The following is a 16731-nucleotide window of genomic DNA, read 5'->3' on the forward strand; positions in this document are numbered from 1 at the left end:
CTAACAGTGCATGGAAGAAACTGGGTTAGGTATACTGGTAATGGGCCCTGAGAAGCACCACATGTAGATGTCAAGCCAAAAGAGTTATTTTGGGAAATCCCTCTGCAATCTCACTTGAAGTTCATCTAGATATTCAAACAAAAAGACAATCAGTGATTAGTGGAGCAGTCCCTCTTTAGTACCTCCTGAAAATAACATGCTTCATAGAGTGTTCTATAGCCAAGCATAGTGGAAGGCAAAGGGGGATATTCTAAAGAACGTTTGATATCCATCGCAAAAGTTACTTAACGCAACCTCCAACATCGTAGTCTATCGCGGGAAACTTACGCCGTGTTAACCAAGTTTTCACAACACGGCGGTACCATGCAATAGTCACCAGATAATGCATCAAATGGCCGCGTTAAAATCAACACCATGCCACAAAAATGCAAAACACGAACGCAAAAAAGCTGCGATGAGGCCAATCGCGATACAAAAAGCTGTGAAAACCAGCGGCAGGCCTGCATATCCCACGCGCCTGGCGGGAAAATGGACTATAAAAGCAGAACAAGAAAAACACACCATAAACAATCCAAAGTGCGCAGCAACATGGATGCCCCCTGACCGAGCGTAGAGGCCAACGTGAACCCCACAAACCCCACAGACCACCAGCAAGGTACAACGAGGTTGGGGAAGGCCAGGGAGAAGAGAGGAAGACGGGGTGCAGTCCGCAGGAAAACAAGACCAACGTCATGGAGATGACAGAACACAACCATCAACTGACCCACAATCAGACTACCTTGAATGCAGCCGGAGTTTCGAGGAGGCCAATGGAGGAGGTCAAAAGGCGCTGGCATGATGTGAAAACCTAAACCAGGCACCAAGACGCCACCAACAGGAAGGCAGCAAAAGTGACAGGAGGTGGGAGTCCTGCGCCACAGGAGGAGCTGGAGGAAATGGAGGCCAATCATCAGTGCGGAGACTGTGCAAGAAGGTGGGAGTACGGACACAAGTCGAGAGGACCTGACACAACAACAACAGGGTGAGTAACGACCAGGGACTGTGGGACAGGGGGAGATGGGCACAATGGCACACATGCACAAGTAAGTATAGCACACTGCACACCCACAAGGACCCAGGATCATGTCCCCCATCCCCGTGGAACACTGCCGCACACACACATAGCAATCACAGCACATCCCATGACAATGTGGAACCAAGTGCAACACTGACACTGCAGAACAGGGGACACAACTGGGTCCGCTCATGCGCAGAAACAGGCCAATCACATTTGACAGAGCAGGGAACTGTGATATGCATATGTACGGGTACAACCTCAAATCCGTCATGTAGTCCAAATGTCCACTCTCCCCCCTCAAATTGCCAGCACCGCCCAAACAGTCACAATGTACATTGTCACACAGTCTGCATGTCAACAAGAACAATGCCCCAACATACATGTCAACACAATGTCAACATGCATTTCCCCTTCACATTGCACAGGGACAAAACACACCTCCAGCAGGTCAGACCAGACAACCCATCAGTGATGCCGGGGACGACCACCACACCTTCGACACTGACGCCCTACAACAGCTCATGAACATCTCAAGCAACCCACCCCCAGGAGCAGTGCAGCCAAGCTACATAGAGGAGACCACAGCCCCTGCACAGACCACACAGCAGGAAGCACCCCCCACCACGGCTGGCTCCCAACACTTCACCAAGGCACACATCGCATTCCAATGCAAGGTGTCAGAATGCCAAATGGAGGTGGCCGAACAGGTGCGGGTGGGCTCAAAGCTCATGGAAGCCGAACTGGACCACATACGCAGATGTCTAAGTCCCATCAGGGACCACCATCACCCCACAAAGGAGACCCACACTGCGACAGAGACACATGCGGATGGACATTCCCAGTACAGAACCACGCCCAGGGGCACGGACATATCAGTCACACACCCACGTTGTCTCTGCGTATGACAGCCCAGTCCACTCCCCTTATGAATTGAGTGGGTGACAACAAAGCTACATGTCCAAGCTCTGACCCGCTGCCTGCGGTGACATGTCTGCGTCGGCTGTACACAGCACAATGTGATGTCGTATGACCCGGGCCCTCATGCATACAACAAGACCCCAGGGACACACTTTATTGGCAGGGCCACATGTACAGTGACGCCTGTGCTGCATGTGTGTGGGGTGAGTATAAGCCAGCCTGCACGGAGTGCTTGGTGCTGGCAACAACTTGAACAGTGGACACCAGTGCAATGGAAACAGAAAACACCTGCATAACAGAGTCATATTCTGAGCAACATGGAGGGAGCCGGAGTAAGTACAGAGGTCACCCAACATACAAACAGAAGTGTCCATGAGTTGCAGTGCACTGAGGTTGGGGCACTAGAGATGAGCGCGCTCATGTGAAGAAAATGTCTAGGATTGTGTCCCTTCCGGTTATCCCTGATGCAGCTGCAGTGGGGGATGTCACACCTGCATCATCTTCCTCATCATCATCCCTGGTCTCCCACACTGCCTGAGGTGACATTGCTGCGTGAGCTCTCCACAGCACATAACCAAAACAGTAATGGACGATGATTCATGGTGCACTGAGTTAGTGGCACCTGGAGTGCTGAGCAGGGGATCAGGCAGAAGATGGCATCCACAACAGTACAACCATTTCGGCACTGGCAGTTGGTGGTTGGAGTTGGTTGTGGCGGTGGTGGCGTGTGCCTCCTGCGGTGATGTGATATCTGGGCCGGTCAGGACTCGTTTTGATGTGTGAGCCCTGGTGTGCCACAGTTGAGGCCAGAGGCAGCGGACAGCGCAGGGCCATGGACACATGGCGTTGATGACCCCAAGGCCATCGCCTCAGAGGCCATCCAATATCTCAGAAGAAGGGGTCTTGGACCTGACCAGCACAGAGTTAGTGGCCCCGGATGCACAGCGGCAGGCACAGGCACCCCGCCACGGGACGGTGACTTGCGGTGCACTGAGTTAGGGCCACACGGACTGGGCAGGTCCTCATTCGATGTCCGAGGTGAATGTGGCAGTGGGTTGTGGGGGACAGTGGAAGGTGTCATCCAGGGCATGATGCAGAGGTCAGATGTTATCCAGAAGCAGCAAATGGAGGAGTGTAAAGTGACAGCCTCATTGCCGCCACCAATTCTATATCAGCTACATGAGGATGAAAACTACCCCTAGTCCATAGACTAGACCAATGTACGAGCAGAGAGTGTCCATGAATGTCGGGGAACAGACTTAGTGGCACCGGGGCTGGAAGGGGATGCAGTCTGCGATGATGCCAATACACTGATAATTCAAGACTCTGTGACCTACTGGACCACAGTGTAGGCCAGAGGCAGCGGTCAGCAGTGGCCCACAGCCACGTGTCATTGGCTCGCGATGCACAGAGTTAGTGACACCAGGACAGTTGTCGGTAATGTTCGATAACCTCCATAACAATAATCCTTTTTTCTGCCCAAATGCAACGCATCATCCTCTTACGCCTCTCCTTGCGTGCAATATGTACTCTGCCTTTGAATAATCGATGTTCAGTTTCAATTCTGTGACCTACTCGAGCGCAACGTAGGCCGAGATCAGTAGTCCGCCTGGTCCCACAGAATCTTGCGGCTGTGATGTAACACTAAGACCTGTTGGCACCACATTGAAGGGTGAATAGTGACATACACTCAGCCATGATTCATGTGCTCTGCCATGGTGCAATCAAGACTCAGTTCCAAAAGTGTGACCTAGTTGACTGCATTGTTGGCCGGAGGAGGCGGTCAGCGCGGGCCAACCACTGTCCAGCCATCTCCTCCTGGATCTCTCACACACAACGTTGGAATGGCTTTTGTATTAGGTTTATGGCTGACAGGTAGTGGCACCAGAGCTGAGCGGGTGTGCAGCCGGCGAGGAGGCCGTGTCCTGCCTGTGACGGACTGCATTGGATTGGTGTGAGCCCTGCAGGTCCACAGTGTAGGCCGAAGGCCGGAGTCAGCAAGGGCCCACAGACACGTTTGGTGGGAGTCCTATGCACAGACTTGGTTGCACCACATCGGAGGGAGTATAGTGACATGAACTCAGCCTTAAATCATGTACTCTGCCATGGTATAATCAAGAATCAGTTCCAAATGTCTGTCCAACTTTTCCGCTGTGTTTCCTGGTGGAGTACGTCAATGGGAAAGGAGTTCTGTGGGCCTGTGTTGCAGAGGCCGTGATGGTCCGAGGAGTCTGCCAAGGTTGCGGGCCTCGGACTTGGAGCTTGCACCGGCATGTGGTGGGCCCTCTTTGACACACTCCGGTGTCAGCAGGCGGGCATTGAGGCCTGGGTGTGCAGGGCCGGCAGGACTGGTTCCGGAACCAGCGTCCTGGGGTGCAGCAGGCGCACAGGATCACTGGCAACTCCGCTCACGCCGTCGGCCTCGTGGCGGGATGAGAGGCGCCGCCCTGGCAGAAACATTGGGCATTCCGGAAGAGGACCACGCCCAGAGTTACGTGCCTTTTATTCACACCCCTACACTGGCCTGACGTATGCCGGACCAGCCCACTTCACTCACGCTTACGGGGGACGTAACAAGCTACATTTCGGTGAACTGCCCCAAAGGCTAGGGTGATATGGTTGTGTCCACTGTCCACTACACTCCAAAAACCAGCAGTGTGTATCGACATGGATATGTATGTGGTCTGCATTCTGCAGTCTGGCCATCACTTCTACTCCACACTTGGCATTGTGTAGAGTCTCATTCATTGGTCACTTGCATCCTTTGCACATGCCTGGTCCCCACCTCTTCTGACATTCTGCTATTGTGTGGCCGAGGTGCCATCCCGTTGATGGCTAATGTACATGGCTGGCCCAGGTACCACAGTGAGTTGTGCTGTCGTGTCTGGTGGGTGTGCATGTTGTATGTGAGCTTGTGACGTGTGCATTTCCTGTGTTGTGTGTTGCATGATTGTGGAGTTGAGGTGTGTGGTGTGTGCATTTGGTATTGGCCAACGAGCTGTGCATTTCCGTGGGTGCCATACTGATGGCGCAGCTTGATGATGGACTGTCGGAAGGTTTAGGCGTACACACCTTGCTTGGTCTCTGGCTGTTCCTGCGCAGTGTGTGGGAAGTATAGATAGTGGGATACCAAGCTGATGGTGTCATCCATGACCATTGTGAGGGACTTGGATTGCCCTGGCTGTGTGACCCCTCCGTCTCAGGCGGATGTTGGCTGGAGCGTACCAGAGGCCAGCACCTGCAGCACGGCCAGCAGCTTTGTCTGAGGTGGGATGTTGGTTGTCCGCTGTGTTGGTACCATCAGCCTGTGGGCAATGGTGGTCAGGCTGTGGAGGAGGGTTGTCACTTTGAACATGTATTGGGCAATGACAGTCTCTGGTGTTGGGTCTGTGAGATTGGTGCATTTTTGGAGGGTCGCTGTCTTTGTGTGCGCTGCCTCAGTGTTGGTCTGGGGGGGGTCCTGGGGGTGGTGGCAGTGGGTGTTGTGGGCCTCTTGGGTGTCCAGCCCGCATGTTCAGTGGCTCCATGGCATCTGCTGTTCTTCGGGTGTGGCTTTGGGCTGGGCTCCCTTATGTGGTACCGGCTGCCGTCCGACTTTACACCAGGTTGGAGTAGGTGTTAGTTTCCTTCTGCTAACTCGCCTTATTGCCTGTTTTGGGATGTTATCACCGATCTGGCTGGTCTTTGAGAATGTTACGGAGTGGTGTTGTTGCAGCTTTTTGCTCGGGAATGCCCACTCTGCATATCATTAGTGATAGTTGCCGGGGTCATCTGTGGCGATGTTTTTTGCAGCTGCTATCGCGTGTAAACTGGTGCTATGGGCTGTTAGCACCGGCTTGCGAATCGGGTGATAAATTTATTGAGTCTTTGGATGCGATAAAGTGCCGTTAACTAGGCCTGGGCGGTATATTCTGTTCTGCTCGCGGAATTTGCGCAATTCAGGTAATTTCGCATTCTGCAGAGAACGCGGAATTGCCAAAAATTCAGCAATCTGCAGCTTAGCGGAATTTTTTGCTTGTTCGCTTTTTCAAAATGCGTGTTCGCAAGATATTTTCCCCCTGAGCACACCAACAGCGTTCGCAAACAGGAAAAAAGCATCGCGGAACTCTGCATACTCAAGGAGATTTTTTACCATTTTGCAGAGCTTTGCGTAGCGTAACTACGCAAATTCCGCCCACCCCTACCGTTAACTCAGTGATAGCTCCTTGAGAATATGCCCAAAGTGTAAAAACTGCATTCCTAAAACCAAAGATTATCACCAAAGATTGAACTCAATACTAATTCGAGCAAGATGAAAAAAGAGCTAAAAGGTGTTGCTTCGTCCTTTGTCATGCCAAGAGGATAGTGTACCCGGAAAGGCATGTGTCCATAGGTAAGAGAAGTCATTACTTTGGATTCAACAGCCTTTTAAAAACAGAACTCGGGTTGGAGTTTTTAGTTCAGTATATATATTTTTAAACACATGCTAATTGGGTTTGTTTGAAGTTTGAGAAGGCTAAGACCGGTTTTATAGCTCCCTCTTTTTTCCATTAAAGTGCCCACATAATTATACTTGCTGGCATTGTCTGTAGTCTGGTCACCCACTTGCAAGCAAGCTCTTCTGGAGATACTATGATCACAGACCACCAAGCCTGATTGTTTAGGGTTTACTTTCATCTTATTGGCCATATTGTAGAGATGTAAAGCATACAAACGACATTTTAACCCTATTGATATGTGGTCAAGAAGAATGGTATCAAGGGAGAGCATCACAACCTAGTTTTGGCGGTAATATCTATGCATGGCTAATGTTGTCTCTCACATCAGGTATTTTTTTTATTACATTTTAAATTAGGAGGCTGATGCGCACTCCTTCAGGCCATTATTTGTAATTTTGTTTCAGATAGATATGATGAGTTCTGCCCAAACTTTTTTTTAATTATTTTGAAATGTGGAAAGAAATAGAAAAAGAAGCCGAAAGAAAGACTACATTTGAACTCCAAATGGTTGATATGATTGATGGGAATATCAGGTTTTACATAAAGTGCTTATAGGGTCAGAGAGTGTACGAATTCCAACAGGGACAAGCCATGCTTATCAATTCTTTGAGCTGGAGAAGAAAGTGTCAGAAAACCTCAATGTGGCAACAAACCATCTTCCCTTGCCTTTTCATGTCCTATATTCTGAGCTATATTATGATTGGTATACCCTGTCACAACCAAGCAATGTCTTCTTCAATCAATCAATCAATCAATCATTTGTAAAGCGCACTACATACCTGCGAGGGTCTCAAGGCGCTGGGGGGGGGGCGCTACTGATCGAACAGCCAGGTCTTGAGTATCCTCCTGAAGGTCAGCAGGTCTTGGGTCTGTCGTTAGCTCAGTGGGAGGGTATTCCATGTCTTGGTGGCGAGGTGGGAGAAGGATCTCCTGCCGGTGGTTGTTCTTCGGATACGCGGGACGGTGGTGACTTCCATTGTCCCTGAAGTCTAAACTCAATAGATTGTTCAAAGCACTTTCTCCTTAGATGCTTGTAGAATCTATAGACTATTCACAGTTAGTGTTTGGAATGAATCCCAACCTTGTTTTCTCACCGGATGAATGGATTGAAGATTAATAGCTACTTCCTTGGGTAGGCAATTTGTACTGTTTGGAATATAAATTCTTAAACTGATCCAAGTGTTATCCTTCACCAAAAATGGGATTATCACCCTGATGAAAAAAAGTGGTACCCCATGATATTGTGACTCTGCAAATACTAGGTTTATTGTAGTCACAATATGTCATGACTTAATAGAAATTCCAATTCCAATGGCAGCAGCTCAACACAGTTCCACCCCCAGCCTACAGTAGAATTTCATAGCACCACACAATGCAAGTCCACCAGTGTTCACAAACATTCAGACATAGATTTGCCACACTTATCCGAGGATCGTGCAACTCTGGCATAAATTGTTGTGGCATATTTAGCTTACAGTGTGAGAAACAACTCAATTTCTCCATTTGGTAGGGACATGTGTAGAAAAGGTGTCAAATATGAATGTCTGTGAAAAACAGAGTTGTACAAGATAAAACTAAAGTTTTCAGTACCATAGAGGTGTATTGAATAAACCATGCAGACATTGGTTAGGAAAAGTGGCATAAAAAGACCCTTCCTGATTTTTGCCATAGTCTGGAAGGGGGGACAGTGTATGCAAAAGAAATGTAGCTCTGCCAGCTAGGCCCCATACTACTTCTAAGGCAAGGGTTTGATGCAGCATGCGCACAAAACCCGCCCCTAAAATCTACATCTGTGTAATGAATGCAACTCATCAGTTAATGCTGATTGTGGAGATTTGGTAATGGGCCCACATTAAGCTATTCGGTATTCCGCTACCATGTACTTGCTTCCATTGTCCCACTATGTACCTTCCATGTTCTTGGATCTGTGTGTTTGTCCTGAAAAAGCATATCCGATGCACTACCCTATTTCTCATCCTGTACCTCTATCAATATCTTTAATTGACATATAATTAGCTCCTTTATGCATCTATATACTTTCAATGTACTTATGGATCTATACATTTATCACTTTCTTCTAATTTAGCATTTCCAATGTACTATCCTATTTCTCAGCCTATACTTCTCTCAATATATCTTCTAGCCCAACTTTCTCACTCATCTCAAACTTCTTTCTACTACTCTTTCCATTGCACTACCCTATTTCTCACCCTATACATCTATCAATATATCCTCTACATCCACTCTCTCATGTATCTCAAACCCAATACCACTACTATGATCCCCAAAATAACCCTTTCAAGACCCCCCTACTCTACCCCTCCTTATCTAACACTTCTTTTTACTATGCCGATCCCCCAAAAACAAACCTTTCTAAACTCTTCCCTCTGACTCTTCCCCTCCAAAACCCCTTTTTGCTCATCCAAAAGCCTCCTCCTACTGCTATGCCCTCCAAAAAAAAAAATATCCAAATCCTTCTCTCTACTATCCCTCCACTATCCTTTTCAATCAAAATAACAGACTAACAATTCCACTTCTCAAATTCCATATTCCACTATACTAATTCACCACTAATCCTTTATGGGTTCCAGAGTAGCGTGTTACTCACCAATAAAGCGTTTCAACCCCCATCAGGGTTACAAGCACTATTTAAATGCAAACCTTTTCCCATTTTCTACCCCTCCCCAACCCTTCGCAATCCAAATAATTGACTAACATTTCCACCGCTCAAATTACTTTCATGTTTCACCATATTAATTCAATACTAATCCTTATGGGTTCCAGAGTAGCGTGCTACTCGCCAAAAAAGCGCTTCAAAACCCCATCAGGGGTAGCAAGCGCTATATAAATACAAACCTCTTTCCCTCTTCTATCCCACCACCTACCCTTCTCTATCCAATAACTGAATAACATATCCACCACTCAAATTACTTCATATTTCACTATACTAATTTTCAACACTAATCCTTTATGGGTTCTGGAGTAGCGTGCTACTTGCCTGAAAAGCCCTTCAACACCCATCAGGAGTAACAGGTGCTATATGAATGCAAATAAGGGTAAAAAGAAGAAGGTCCAGAGGTCCTGGGTCTGGATATTGATTCCTGTTGTAGTAGAGAAACTATGCTCAAGGCTCTGGACCTTTCCAGCCTCAAAATCATCAGTGAAAATAAAAGAATGAGCATGTGTTTCTCCTTCCCTCGCAGTCAAGTTCAATAAAAAAGGATTAATTCCAATTTGGCAACACAAAGAGTGATCATTGACGATTTGAATTGAAGAGGGAGTATTTTATTGGCAACAGTCACTTTATCATTTCATATATGCAAAATAATCCATTTTTGTTGGAGAGATAGAACAGCCGACACGTGTTTCCCCCTCCGTGGCGACATATGCCAGGGCTTTCTCAAGGCTAATTATCGTATTCTGTAATCAAACAGTCAGCAATTTCATGTACACATTAACATCAGCAGGTCTCCAAGCGTCGCCCTTCACCTGGCTCCGTCAGCTATATGAATGCAAACCTTTCTTCCCGTTCTATCCCTCTGCTATCCTTCTCACTCCAAATAACTGACTAATATTCACCACTCAAAGTACTTTCATATTTCACCATACTAATTCACCACTAATTCCTTTATGGGTTTCCGGAATAGCGCGCTACTCGCTAAAAAAGCGCTTCAACACCCTAACAGGGGTAACAATCGCTATATAAATACAAATCTTTTTTCCTCTTCTATCCTTCTATTATCCCTCCGAATCTAAATGACTGACTAACCTATCCACCACTTAAAATTACTTTCTTATTTCACTATAATAATTCAACACTAATCCTCTACGGGTCCCAGAGTAGCTTGCTACTCGCCGAAAAAACGCTTTGACGCTTCGTCAGGGGTAGTAAGCGCTATATAAATGCAAATACAATACAATACAATAAGTCACAAATGAATATCCTCTAAATATTGATGTGTGAATTAATGGATAACGAGAACTGAAAAGACACATTGAAGGAAAACAAATTTGAACATTAATGGAAACATTTTAAAGGAAAGATAATTTTAAGGAAAAATGCACTTAATATACATTGAAACATGAATGCCTTACCTAAATGTCCTTAAATACAAACTGTGTTTATCTCCACACAAGCATAGCTTAATTTACCTGTCTACTCACTATCCTTGTGAAAATATCCTAAAGTGTTTTGTAGTTTTTAAACAGGGCATTACATCTTTTTCAGTAAAAGATGGCCCATAATCACTAAAGAGACACCGCACCCTGTCCTTCTCTCTAGGTAGTGGTGGTGAATAACCAATGTCCTATGCATATGTGTGTGTGCATGTGCGCTTGTGCATAGGAAACTAGTAGTGTGCACCATTGTCATTGAGCTAGTACATAGCAAGGCGATTATCCAGCACCAATTCTGTTGCTTTCTTCTTTAATATCGGTTTCGTAAATTTTACTGGTTGGCCATATTTTGTTTTCAGTATTAAGCGTAGCAGCATAAGATTATTAAGAGCAGTGCAATGAAAATGAAAGTAGATTTCACCACATGGTGCTCGTTCCAATGAGTGGCAGAACTGAACATGCATTCTTTAGTATCAGCCACTAGTTCACTATAAATGACTGTTATTCTCAAATAGTGCTCGTACTACACAGGTACACTGGCTTCTTGTGATTAACATGGTTTTAGTAAATCTATTATTTCTTAGAACATACAGCACTTGGAAAAGACTGATCACATAACCCACATAGTTGACACCTGAGCTGATTATTATTTGGCCAGGCCATGGCTCTTGCTGAAGATAAATATCTTCTTCAGACATTGCCACAAAAAAACAGATGAAGATTAATTTGAGGGGGCATTAATGATCCCAGTTCTCCTGGAAGGTACAAGGCACAGACATCAAATGTTTCAGAGAGAAACACCTATTTGTGTTTGATATAAAATGCTGGTGGTGACAGCTACACATTTCTCAAAAGCTTCCTGGAAGCAATGAAAAGAGTGAAAGATTGCTGATGCTCTCATTACACAAAAGGCATTATGTACTACATTTGTTTCCCATTTTATGTTGCAAGCCTACTTTGTAGAATAACATTTTGAACATATTAGCAAATGAGAATAAGATGTTCAAAACTACCACTCTGGCTTTCATTTTTTTGTCCAAAGTTGTATCAGTACACTATATGATTTAGGTCTAGAAACACTAGATGTCTTCCCAGCTCCCCGTTGGCAATTGTTGCAAGATTGCATCTCCCTTTTCATTTATAAAACATACTTAGGTCCTGATTACGATGTCAGACACCATCTCGGTCCTGGAACTGACCGGCCTCCGGTCAGCGGGCCCGACCACCTCATTACAATGCGACCGAACACCGTTCAGTCGCATACTCCCTTTTCTCAATGGGAGCTTCTGGTACAGCCGTAAACCGGCCGTAACACAAGCTCCCAATAAGATAAGGGAGGTGCAGTTCAACCCAGTACCCTTTGACAGGCACTTCAAGGTGCTTGCCACGTAGTGTAGTGATCAACAGGGCCTCCAACCGGAGGCTGCAAGCACAAGGGGGCCCAGCTGGGGGCCCCCAAGCACGCTTTACGACATGGTTTCCATGTCAGACAGGCTGTCATGGAAACCGTGCATCATAATCTCAAGGGCTGAAAGGCTCGCCCTTGAGATGAATGGCCGGCTTTCGACTGGCCGACAGGGGAAGCCAGCTGGTTTACTTTCTGACAGCCTAGATCGTAATTAGGCGGTCAGAGAGTAAACTGCAGGGCCGATCACGATGCGGCCTGAAGGCTCCGACCGTTGGTTTGAGCCGTAACAGGCTCCATCGTAATTGGCCCCTTAGTTGAGGATTGAAAACAGAGATTCAGTTAGGAGTGAGTGATTGTGTTAGTATTATGAAGACTGTGAAGAAGTAGTGAATTTGTACGATTTTTTCTTCACCTTTCCTCAGACGTATTATGGGACATCTACTTACCCTGTGTTCTGCACTGATTGGACAACAGGATTTGGGATTCCCTTTCGATAACATGGATTGATAAAACAACAAAATTCAGAATATTAGCGTAAAAATAAAAAAATTTGAAGCATGCACTCTGAAAACAGGAATGTTATAATGAGCCAGTATTCAGGAAGGGTTGAGAAGATGCTCAAGTATAGTCCTGATATACCACTTTTCACAAATATGAAAAATCACAGGGGCAATCCTGCAAGTTAAATCCAACCCTCCATCAGATTTATCTAAGAATGGTAATCCAACAACCTCAATTAAATATACTTTCTCGCTGTAGCAATTTCAGATTAACAATTTGTTGTAGATTACTTAAACTCATCACAATGTATGTACAATGAAAAAAAACTGGAAAAATAATGTCAATATTTCCTGTAGCAGGCAATAGACAAGCCATTGACGACCATGCAGGGAAATGTCTCTAACTAATCACCTGCATGTTTAATCTTGGCCCTAGGACCATGTTGTAGAAGGTCTGACTGGTGTCTGCTACAGGCCATCCTCACACAATACATCATCGCCGAATACCAGTGAGTAGAAACTCCTTCTGGTCAGCTAATCTGGCTCTTATTTTTTCTGTAAATTGTGGATAATTTACCATGTTTCTTTTCACAGGTGGGAAAACTAATTTAAATTGTTAACAGATAATAAACATTTTTATATTTTCAATTGTGTTTCTTTACAAACCTGGAGCTAATTTACAGAAGACCTTACGGACAGCAGAACAAGGACAAGCCGTATAACCCACAGCTCTGGCAAGCTGTAGATCATAGTATCAATGTCACTGCTTGAATTACCTTCCAAGAAAGATTTCGACAATTAGAACCATTTGTGATTTTGATTGAGTTAGATGGCTAGAGGAATGACTCTTTCTTGAATCCAGAGAATACAAAGGAAAACAATGGGTGGCCTGTGCAGGATAATCCTAAACTGTTCTTCCCACCCATAGTTCTAGCTGAGTTTCTTTAATATTGGTGCATTCCCAATTTTTCTCACAGCACCTCCCTGGATGCACCTCATCCTGGACCAGTGAATTTAGTTGTACAAGAGAGGTGGTGATTTTCCTGAGGTAGAAGGATGGCATTGGCATGAACTGTCCCAACAAACATGTTGTGTATGTTGTGGGAATGTAGATACATAGAGGGGATAGAAATCTCTTGGGATGTTAGGGAGCACACAGAAACACATCTAATAATGCCACTTAGCATCACGAAATAGAAACACAGAGAGAAGGTATTTGCTAAGGAAGATGTTACATAGTTTAGTTTTAGATATACTCAAATTATGTTTGCCATTATTTCCACTATCCTAGAATGCCCTAAGGGGACTTTTAGCAAACAATTCTCTTTGCAAAAGAGATAAACGTAATTGCTTGCAATATGGAACAAGTGAATATTCAGGAATATTACAGGGCCAGATGAACATCTCACAAGGGAGAGTGAGTACAAGCCACTAAATCAGTCAGTCTTAGACCTGGCATCATTGACGTGGTTCTCCGCAAGCCTTTTCCTTTAACCCTCCGAATTTACATACTTTGGTTTTGCTGACTTGAGGATTCTGGGCATTTTACCACTGCCAACCAGAGCTGAAGTGATTGTGCTCCCTCTTTAAAACATGGTGAAATTGGCTTACACCCATCTGGCCTATTATATTATCTTGTAAGTCTCTAGTAAAACGGTACTACATGTGCCCAGGGACTGTGAATTAAATGCTACTAATGGGCCTACAGCACTGATTGTGTATAAACATGTCTCATTCATGCCATCACAGCCTGTGTGTGCACTTCTAAACTGCCATTTCAACCTAGCAAAATAACATTTTTGCAAGGCCTAAACCTTCCTTTTTAATACATATAAGTCACCCGTAGGGTAGGCCTTAAACAACCCGGATGGCAGAGTGCAGTATATTTGAAAAGTGGGGCATGTACTTTTGAATTTTACATGTCCTGGTAGTGAACAACAATAACATCTGAGTTACCTTGTTAATTAAGCTGTAACTTCCAATTAGGAGTAGGTAGACTGGTCAAGTTTCATGCCTAAAAAATTGTAATTAAAAGCCCTCTTTAATGTTAAAGTCAGATTTGTAATCACAATTCTGCCAATGCCACTTTTAGAAAGTTGCAAAAAGAACAATTGATGGACAGAATGAAGATCAATGTCATACATTCACCCCAGTACAGAGATCTGAGCATAAATCCATAATTTTTTTGCTCACCATGCCATTCCAGTTTGGACCCAGCCATATGCAAATCAGTCTTGACCCTGTGCTCAATGGGAACAGTCCAGCCCGAACTGCCAGGCCAGGTCCTCCCTGGACTGGAAACAAGCATCCTAGGACCGGTTTCGGGGTTACACCCCTCATTAGCCAGGATAGCTTGACTCCAGTGGCATGGAGAGCAGGGGACCCAGATTTGGGCATACTTGTCCTTATTCGGGGTGACAAATGCAAAAGGAACAATTGATGGACAGAATGCAGAGCAATGTCATACATTCACCCCAGTACAGAGATCTGGGCCTAAATTCAACCTTTTTTTGCTCACCATGCCATTCTAGTTTGGACCCAGCCATATGCAAATCAGTCTTGACCCTGTGCCCAATGGGAACAGTCCAGCCTGGACTGCCAGGCCAGGTCCTCCGGGGCTGGAAACAAGCATCCTAGGACCTTTTTTGGGGCTGGACTGTTCCCATGAGGCACAGGGTCAAGACTGATTTGCATAGAGCTGGGTCTGAACTGAGGTGGCAAAGTGAGCTAAAGAATGATGATGGATTCAAGCCCGATCTGTGACGGGGGTGAGTGTCTGAAAAGTTTCAGCGCTCCGCCCATCATCTCCTTGTGTTTGCTTTGTTCAACCTAAGTTGGCAGGGTATGCCCAGACATGGGTCCCTTGCTCACTTTGCCACTGGATTCAAGCTAGCCTGGCTGATGAAGGGTGTTACCCAGAAACCGGTCCCAGGATGCTTGTTTCCGGTTCAGGGAAGACCTGGCTTGGCAGTTCGGGCTGGACTGTTCCCATGAGGCACAGGGTCAAGACTGATTTGCATATTGCTGGGTCTGAACTGACGTGGCTAAGTGAGTTAAAGAATGATGATGGATTCAACCTAGATCTGTGACTGGGGGTGAGGATCTCAAAAGTTTCAGCACTACGTCCATCATCTCCTTGTGTTTGCTTTTAGAAAGTTGCCATTTTCTTGTCCTAACAATATGGTGCCTGCTGCCTGATCCTGGGCCACATGGCTATGTGTAGCAGGCAGTTCGTCTTTATGTATTGTTCCAGACAGTGAAACATGGAGAAGATGGGTGTTCGCAGGATGGTCCACTCAAAGTTAACAACGGGGAGGAGCTGTCACCTACCACACCTGCACATCACAATGGTCCTGCCTGAGCACTATCACAAAGGGTTTGTCACTAGTCTTTCATGACCCCAGACAAGCTGGGGCCAGGACAGAGAGGAAAAGGGATGCCTGACACCTCAGGGGAGTTTAAACCTCTAGAAGCTTCCTCCATTTCAAAGTGGAGACCAGGTATAAATATTGGAATCTTGTGCCCAACTCTTCAGTGGACTGTGCAGGAGAAAGGACTGGTGTGCTGCTGAAAGGATTGCTTCTCTGTAGGACTGCTGCTCTGAACGACTGCTGCCCTGCTGTGCTGACCTGCTGCCCTCTTGCCTGGGTGAGGACAGGACCTTCATTACTAAACCCAAGACTCCAGAGTGACTCCAAGGGCTAGTTGTCTGTCCTCCTGATCAGTAGCCCCAGGGGAATAACAGGCTTCCAACAACCTTGATCCCAGCCCCTGGACTCTCCCTTCTATGAGTCTTGCCTTCCCAAGTAGTGCCACCCCAAACCTGGACCCCAAGTGGGCCTAAATGTCATCTGCCAGCCCATCTGTGGATTCAGCAGAACCAATGCATTGCCTCTGCTGTGCGGACTTCCCGGATGCAAGTACTTTGCCCATTACAGCCCATCAGAGCCAACATCTCCACGCAAGGACACTGCCTCACCCAATGCAGCCCATCAGAACCCACTGATGTATGACTCTCTTCCATGCTAGGACAAGGCCTCACACTTCATTGCTCCTAGGAACCGTCACTGCGCAATGCTTCTCCTCAACCAAGCCATGCATAGGATCTGCAGCGCGACGCATCCTCAACATGGGCCTCCATGTCTCTTCACATCCATGATTCAAAGTACTCTTGTTCAGCAGGCCTAACTGGGTGCCTGTAGATGGCCCTCATCCCATTGTGATCATCCTGAACCTGTGACTTTGTCCCAGTCT

Source organism: Triturus cristatus, chromosome 12 (genome assembly GCF_964204655.1).
Source record: "Triturus cristatus chromosome 12, aTriCri1.1, whole genome shotgun sequence".
Lineage (NCBI taxonomy): Eukaryota > Metazoa > Chordata > Amphibia > Caudata > Salamandridae > Triturus > Triturus cristatus.